Raw genomic sequence first — 9,550 nt, 5'->3', positions numbered from 1 at the left:
ACATTCAGACACCCTTCATTCACAGGTCTAATTGGGAACCCACCACGGCTCAATCACACACAGCCACAATAAACCTGGTGCAAAAGAACAAACAGGCCCTGCGTTATTACCGGCCCCCAGGGGACGTTGTTGACAACCTCTCGGGGCCTGAACGCAGGGCCTTAGAAGAACTTACCCAAAATCCTAATATTATCATTAAACCCGCGGACAAAGGTTCAAAAATAGTCATTATGGATAGACAGCAGTATTTACTGGAGGCAAATAGACAACTCTCAAACACCACACATTATAAACCCATTCCGTCAGACCTACAAAGTCAAACCCAACCACTCCTCCGTAGTATTATACAAACTTTATATGACAATAAAACCATTAACCACAAGCAAAAAATCTACCTGTTTGGCCCCGACCAACCCCGCCCCCGCCAGTTCTATCTATTACCCAAAATCCACAAGGAACCCCCATCATGGACCGTACCCTATGAGGTTCCTCCCGGCAGACCAATAGTCTCAGATTGCAATAGTACATCATACCATATCTCAGAATACATCGAACATTTCCTTGGACCCCTTTCCAATAAACACCCAAGTTACATCAAGGACACTTATCATTTTATAGATACCATCCGGCCCATGGTTGTTCCAAATCAGTCATACTTATTTACAATCGACATAGACAGTCTATACACAAATATCAATACACAAATCGGTATCAAGGCTATAATATCCAACTTCAATAACAACCCCGACAACAATAGACCGGACAAAGAAATTATTCAACTCCTTACCATCTGCCTCAACAATAACGACTTTTCATTCAATAACAAACAATTCCTGCAAATCCACGGAACGGCCATGGGTCAGCGATACGCCCCGTCATATGCAAACATTTACCTGAGCGAGTGGGAGCGAGAGGCATTGGCCAAGTGCACCCACAAACCCCTCACCTACCTCCGATTTTTAGATGACATTTTTGGAATATGGCAACATGACATTTCTTTATTTTCTGATTTCATTGACACATTGAATAGCCACCATCAGTCTATTAAAGTTAAGTACATCATAGATACACTACAAGTTAATTTTTTAGATACAACTGTTTTTTTTGACCGGTCAAAAAACTTGTCATACTCACAACTACTTACCAAAGTTTACTTTAAAACAACAGACACACACGCCCTTCTCCATAAAACTAGCTATCATCCGAAACACACATTTAAAGGCATTATTAAATCTCAAATCATCCGTTTTCACAGAATATCATCCCGTGTAATAGACCTGCATTCTTCCATCTCCATTCTATTTTGTAGTCTCAGGTCTAGGGGCTACTCCAAACGCTTCCTCCGCCATATCAAGACCAGCACTTTGGCGTCTCTCGCTCCCACTCGCTCCATTCCCCGGATTGCTCCACCCCGTGTCCCGGTACCATTCATATCTACCTTCTCACATAGAATCAAAGGTTTACATAACATCATCAAACAGAACTTCATTCATACTCAAACCCTACAGCCGGCTTTCCAAAATCACGTCATCATATCAGCTTACAGGAAAAACAAAAACCTCCACAGTTTACTAATAAGGTCAAAATACTCTGATAACAAACCACCAACACAAACACAATACCACACACACTATAAAAACAGAAAATTTATTTCAAACCCTCACAGCAATACAGCATTCCCCACATTAGGTACATTTACACTCCACACCACCAACGTCATTTACATCATTACATGCACCACCTGCAATAAACATTATATCGGGGAAACAAAACACTCCATACTCACCCGATTAAAACAACACATATATAACATTGGGGAAGGCAAGTTAACCACCCCCCTCATTAACCATTTTCAGCTCCACTCCGTCAATAATCTTATAATCTCTGGTCTAGAATCAGAAGACCATTGGACCATTGGGCAGAGAAAGAGGACAGAAAAATTATGGATTTTTAAATTAGGTACAATCACGCCAACAGGCCTCAATGACAATTAAGTACACTCATAGGACACCCACCCGACAATCAGTTTAAATTTCCCTCTCATGTAGTCTTCCTTATCAACTCCCCCGTGTTTTCCCCTTTCCCCCTCCCCCCTTTTGTTTTTTTTCCCTCTACAACCAGCCGTGCTGCCTGGGTCCACTCAGGCCCCCCAAGGCACCACTTTAACACACATGCCTCGGGGGGAATCGAACTAGGATTCTCTGGGCCAGGGGCGTCATCTCTGCCACTACACCATTATTCATTTTACAATTTTGTTTCCATAAATCCCCATTTTTCATTAGTCTATGTTACTCCAGTAATAAAATACCACCTTCATAGATAAAATTAATCCCCAACCAGGTTTACTTAGTTTTTTAATTTTATTTTCCTCCATAAAATTTAGACAGAATGACGCCCAACAAATACTCCAACCCAGGCAGCAACCGTATTCATCCTTTCTCTGTCCCATGGTCCTTGCAGACGTGCTCTGCCTGGGGATCATACCCTGGTCCCCCGTTAGAGGGAGCGGAGCTCCTCCAACCGTGCCACCACTTTAAGATCAATAGGCCAGTGCAAATAAACCATACTCATGAACCCTGAACTCTAACCCTAACCCAACCCTAACCCTAACCCTAACCCTAACCCTAACCCTAACCCATACCCATGTCCTAACCCTAACCAATCCTTCCCCAAGCCTAATCCTAACCCCAGCGTTCCCAAACCTAACCCTAACCCTAACCAACCCTTCCCCAAGCCTAACCCTAACCCCAGCTTTCCTAAACCTAACCCTGACCCATACCCATGTCCTAACCCTAACCAATCCTTCCCCAAGCCTAATCCTAACCCCAGCGTTCCCAAACCTAACCCTAACCCTAACCAACCCTTCCCCAAGCCTAACCCTAACCCCAGCTTTCCTAAACCTAACCCTGACCCATACCCATGTCCTAACCCTAACCAATCCTTCCCCAAGCCTAATCCTAACCCCAGCGTTCCCAAACCTAACCCTAACCCTAACCAAACCTTCCCCAAACCTAACCCTAACCCCAACTCTCCCAAGCCTAACCCTAACCCCAACCCTCCCAACGCTAACCATGACCCAAATCCTAAACCTAACCCCTCCGGGACCACCATCATTCACCGGCCCAATAACCCTGACCTCAACCCCGTTTTAATACCATTTATATCTACCTTCTCTAATAGAATCACCGGATTACATAATACCATCAAACGGAACTTTACCCATACCCAAACAATACATCCGGCTTTCCATAATCATACCACCATATCTTCATACAGGAAAAATAAGAACCTTCATAGCCTATTAATAAAATCAAAATACTCAGACAACAAACCATCAACACAAACACAATACCACACACACTACAGACACAGAAAATTCATTTCAAACCCCCATAGCAATACGGCATTCCCTACATTAGGCTCATTTACATTAAACACCAGCAACGTAGTATACATTATTACATGCACCACCTGCAATAAACACTATATCGGCGAAACCAAACATTCTATCCTCATCCGACTCAGGCAACATCTCTACAACATTGGGGAAGGCAAATTAACCACCCACCTGGTCAACCATTTTCAACAACACCCCACCAATAACTTAATAATATCAGGTTTGGAGACTAACGACCAATGGACTGTTGGGCAGAGAAAGCGGGCGGAAAAACTGTGGATTCATAAAATGAACACCATTGTGCCTACGGGCCTTAATGACAATCCCATCCAGTTGCGACAGGCCCGGGGAGCATCCTGACCCGCCTCTTTCTCTGCCCCATGGTCCCTGCTGATGCACTCTGCCTGGGGATCGAACCCTGGTCCCCCGGATGGTGGAGGTTGTGCTCTACCAACCTGACCACGACCATCTTATGAAATAACCTCCTGGATTCACCCTAACCTAAACTTCCAAACCAGATTTCACAAAACAGGTCAGTAGGCCAGTGCAAAAAAAAATCAAAACCCTGAACCCTGAACCCCAATCCTAACCCAAACCTAACCCCGCCCGTGCCACTGACCTGCAGATACAATTCGGTTGGAACCTACTGTACATACAAAACAAAAAAAGAGCCCCCCAGTCCAGGGGTCTTGAACCCGGGTCCTCCACATGAGAGACCGGGACTCATCCTGTTAAGCCACACACTGGCTGTTCCAACATTCAGCAAGAACAACAAAACCTCCCCCCCTCCCCAGACCTTTCAAAAAATTCTGAGGATTTCCATCCCTATTGGGGGAGTCCAAGGGGGTTTGAACCCGGATCCCCCACTTGAGAGACCGGGACCCATCCTGTTACGCCACACACTGGCTGTTCCAACATTTAGCAAGAACAACTAAAAAACCCCCCCCTTTTTTTTCCCCCTCCCCAGATCTTTCAAAAAGTTCTAGGGACTTCTATCCCTAATGGGGGAGTCCTCCACATGATAGACCGGGAGCCATCCTGGTAAGCCACACACAGGCTGTTTTCAACATTAAACTAGAACACACATACTCACAATACCTTCTGGCCGCCGCCCCCCAAGGGGACCAATCATATGGGATAACCATTTTCCCTCCAAGATTCAAATATATTGGAGGGAAACCATACAAAATGGCCTACCCTCCTAGCCCTATCACAACAGACCTACTCACAACACTACTTACTGATTGGTGGTTTGAGCCTTGGGGGAGGGGCACACATCCCCTCCTCCAACACTTTATAACCACCAGAGCTGTCGGTCTTGTCCACACATCCTCTGAAGAAGCATCGACCAATGCGAAACGTCAGGATCCTAAATACTACTCAACGGTACGTCAGCTTAGACTCTTTTATCTTTTAAAACTCTGGTTTTAAAGCAGCCTTGCTTTTTAACTATTAGAAGATTTGTTTTTAACTATTAAAGCTAGTTTTTTGAATGTCCTGGGGGGCTGCTGCCTGAGGCCTTCCTTATGCTTAAAACAATTGACTCTTTCCACACTCTGGTATTTAAACAGCCTTGCTTTTAACCAGTTGGGTCTTTTGTTTTTGCCTTTTAACTAAGCCACTCGTTCCAAAAACACCCTGAGTGGCTTTTGCCTTAAGCCTTTCCCCGTTTTTATTAAGCAATAGACTCCTATCCTCTAAAAAACTCTGGTTTTAAAGCAGCCTGGCTTTTAACCAGTTGGAGTATTGTCTTTTTTTGGTTTTTGGACTAAAAAGCTATCGGTTTTAAACAGAGCTTAGAACATCAAACAATAGACTCCTATCTTCTAAAAACTCTGGTTTTAAAGCAGCCTGGCTTTTTACCAGTTGGAGTATTGTCTTTTTGATTTTCTTGCTTTTTGATTCTTTGTTTTTTGGACTAAAAAGCTACTAGTTTTCAACAAAGCTTATAGCACTAAACATCCTGAGGGACTTCTGCCTAAGCCTCTCCCCCTATTTTTTTAAACAACACTCCTATCTTTTAAACTCTGGTTTTAAGCGGCCTTGCTTTTACCAGTAGGAGTTTTGTATCTGACAAAGACTCCTATCTTCTAAAAACTCTGGTTTTAAAGCAGCCTGGCTTTTTACCAGTTGGAGTATTGTCTTTTTGATTTTCTTGCTTTTTGATTCTTTGTTTTTTGGACTAAAAAGCTACTAGTTTTCAACAAAGCTTATAGCACTAAACATCCTGAGGGACTTCTGCCTAAGCCTCTCCCCCTATTTTTTTTAAACAACACTCCTATCTTTTAAACTCTGGTTTTAAGCGGCCTTGCTTTTACCAGTAGGAGTTTTGTATCTGACAAAGACTCCTATCTTCTAAAAACTCTGGTTTTAAAGCAGCCTGGCTTTTTACCAGTTGGAGTATTGTCTTTTTGATTTTCTTGCTTTTTGATTCTTTGTTTTTTGGACTAAAAAGCTACTAATTTTCAACAAAGCTTATAGCACTAAACATCCTGAGGGACTTCTGCCTAAGCCTCTCCCCCTATTTTTTTAAACAACACTCCTATCTTTTAAACTCTGGTTTTAAGCGGCCTTGCTTTTACCAGTAGGAGTTTTGTATCTGATATTGCTTTTAATTTATTTTTTTCTTGTGATCCTCCTCCCGGCTGGGACGAGGTTATCAGAGACTTATTTCCTAAAAATCCTTTTTTGGAAAACTTATTAATTAATTATTTTTCTGGAGACCTCCCCCCCGCTCTTGGTTATACTGAGACGTTTTTTTTGGAGTTCCCTTCTTTTACTAGGATACACCTGGAACTCATCCTCATCCTCCTGGACCACTGCCCAACACCAACCCAGCTCCAACTTGGGAGGCCCAGCCAACTACTGGACCAAGGAGACCTACACTACCAGGGATACCCACCAGGCAACAACCAAAGGCACCTGAACCCCATTCTGCTGGACCACTGCCTTAACGTCACCCCAGCTCCAACTAGGAAGGCCGAGGAACAAGCCATCAGCCATTTACTGGACAAAGGTGACCTCCAACTACACTACCAGGGTAAGAGCCCCCTCCAGTGACTTTTAAAATGTTTTTTAACAGAGCAAAGCCCGTACCGATGAGTGGTCTAGGACACAGGCCACAGCTCACACACACACACACAAACACAGCCCCACAACCCCTGATGTCTGTAAACACACACTCAGCTTCACAATACAAACACAACAATACACGCCGGTTAACAAACATGAACACAGCACCCACCAACACATGGAATCAGGTACCGGACCCAGCCACCCGCACCGCTTCTAAACAAATATTTCAATTAATACAGGCTATACACCACAAACACACAACAGATAATTCACTCACCACCAACACTTTCCCACCTGGGATGATGCGTCAGGTCACCAGACTGACGGACTTCATCAAACCGGCCACACCATCAGACACCACACGTCACAAGATCAAAAACAATACGGACAACTGGATGAAAACAAACATGGCTATATTACGGGAACATTACACCAATACAATACATACCCTCGGCCACACACCACACAACCCCATAGCGTTTCAAATAGCTACCGGATGGGCTAGGAAGCGGTATGGCCAGAGACTCCGGGCGGACACCATCAAGGCAACAGAAGGTATACTGCAACGTAACATCATTAAGAACAATAAAACTTTTCTCAACCCTAAGAGCAGGTTGGAGGGCTCCCTCTCCACCATCCCGGAATTATCCGATGAAGAGGAATTCCCACCACTACCAGTCATCAGTAAGTTACCCCCTGCATTTCAGCCCTTTCCAATTCAACAGCCCCGGACACCACTACTCCCCACCCCCACCCAGTGCCAGACAACACTGGATGGCCTACAACCGCAACCTCAACGACCCAGACATGACCACCCATACCAGACCAACAGACAGAAGACATTCCCCTTACCCCAAACCAGGCCCCCCCTACAACCGACACTACCTGACCACCCCATACCCAAACCAAGACGAAAACCACTGTACGGACTTCCGACCTACCCAATATATAACAAGGGCCCTCTACAAACACAGAGGGCACCTCTACATCTGACTACAAGACAAACCCCTCCTGACCCAAACACCTCCACCCCTCCCTCAGTGAGGGGCAAGAAAGTAGTCTCCTGGGGACCCGAACCGGTCTCCCAGGGGGCAGAAATCATCTCAAAACCCAACCCCAAACTCTCCCCCATCCTACCGACAGTGACTAGACGGAAAACCCCTATGACACGACTACCCCTAAGCCCCAGTACCCCCGACTCACCTACTATCAGTACAGGAAGACGGACACAGCAAACAGAAGTCCTAATTCATCCAGTACCAGACACACAAAACAATACCCTAGAACTACAGTCCATATCACTCAACACCCACAGTTATTCAAATGTTTCAACCATCAACCTTGATACCATTTCCTCTCCCCCTTCTACACCCACAGGTGTTGCTGGTCCCCGGACTGGCACAATGGAACAGCGAGGAGCCCCGACAACCATAACGGGAGGGTCACCTAACATGATGAGCGGGCAATTAAAGGCTAATATTGCCACTCAAGCCGTATCTGAGACCTCCCTACCACTTCTCCGCGGAAGTCCACCTCCCACTTGTGCCGTTCGGGGGTCCAGCACACCTCCACCCCCCGAGGATAGCCCCACAGGACCCTCCTCCACCTCCTCCCCATTCAGCCTACCACCACACACTCCCACATCAGGTAAATACCATCCCACATCACACATCGCCCGACACACCAGGAAACTCCAGGACTGGTCTTTCAAAAGCCGTAGACCAGTCCTGGTGTTGGGGGATTCCAACATCAATCGAATCCCCCCCCACAACAACCCAGACTTACAATTAGACAGCTACCCGGGGGCTAACATGTACCACTTTTTAAAGATATGTGAAAAAACGGTACCCAACCCCAACACAAAAATAGTGGTCCTCTCCATTGGGATCAATAATAAGGACCAGGACCCCAGGCAGACTTCCTGCAAACAGTTAAAATCTCTATACAAACAGGCCCAACTTGCCTTCCCTAATGCCGACATCTACTTCCCTATCATAAACTTCTCAGACAACCTCAGCGTTAAACAACAGTACAATTTAAAATACATCAACAACACAATAGCCACATACTTCCCATTTTTAGCAGAGATCCCTCACGACACATTTGTAACAGAAAAGGACAACATCCATTGGAAGCCGGCTACCGCGCAACTCATTTTCGATTACTGGCTCAAACAGTTAAATTTATAGTAAGACCCAAACCCAAACCGGGCACAAACGCCACCCCTAACCCTAACCCTAACCCTAAACCTTCTAATCCCAACCCTAACCCTAACCCTAACCCTAACCTTAACCCCAACCCCAACCCTAATCCTAACCCTAACCCTAACCCTCCAAACCCTATGCCCCATACTGACCCTGCAGTCGACTTGGGGTGGAGCTCTACAGCAAACATACTTAACTTATCCACACTATTTACTCCAACTTCAGATCAGATCCGGTTATTGGAAAGGGGTCTTTCATTCATCCCACGCCCATTACAGTTTGACTGGGAGGAATTTCATAGGGATTTACACCAATACAACAGAAGGTTAAAGATCATCAGTTATTTCTATAATAAACCGGACCACATTCAGACACCCTTCATTCACAGGTCTAATTGGGAACCCACCACGGCTCAATCACACACAGCCACAATAAACCTGGTGCAAAAGAACAAACAGGCCCTGCGTTATTACCGGCCCCCAGGGGACGTTGTTGACAACCTCTCGGGGCCTGAACGCAGGGCCTTAGAAGAACTTACCCAAAATCCTAATATTATCATTAAACCCGCGGACAAAGGTTCAAAAATAGTCATTATGGATAGACAGCAGTATTTACTGGAGGCAAATAGACAACTCTCAAACACCACACATTATAAACCCATTCCGTCAGACCTACAAAGTCAAACCCAACCACTCCTCCGTAGTATTATACAAACTTTATATGACAATAAAACCATTAACCACAAGCAAAAAATCTACCTGTTTGGCCCCGACCAACCCCGCCCCCGCCAGTTCTATCTATTACCCAAAATCCACAAGGAACCCCCATCATGGACCGTACCCTATGAGGTTCCTCCCGGCAGACCAATAGTCTC

At 45.3% G+C, this 9,550-nt stretch overlaps 1 long non-coding RNA gene across 1 annotated transcript; it reads left to right on the top strand.

The window, feature by feature from the left end:
* The first annotated feature begins 4,453 nt into the window (after window positions 1-4,453).
* Window positions 4,454-8,246, top strand: LOC133931556 (uncharacterized). The gene is made up of 3 exons (XR_009911909.1): window positions 4,454-6,437; window positions 7,086-7,156; window positions 7,850-8,246. It is a non-coding gene; the product is annotated as an uncharacterized LOC133931556 (long non-coding RNA).
* Window positions 8,247-9,550: the final 1,304 nt, after the last annotated feature.

Source organism: Platichthys flesus, chromosome 20 (genome assembly GCF_949316205.1).
Source record: "Platichthys flesus chromosome 20, fPlaFle2.1, whole genome shotgun sequence".
Classification (NCBI taxonomy): Eukaryota; Metazoa; Chordata; class Actinopteri; order Pleuronectiformes; family Pleuronectidae; genus Platichthys; species Platichthys flesus.
The sequence above is the reverse complement of the archived record's forward strand: the minus strand, read 5'-3'. Positions and strand labels throughout refer to the sequence as shown.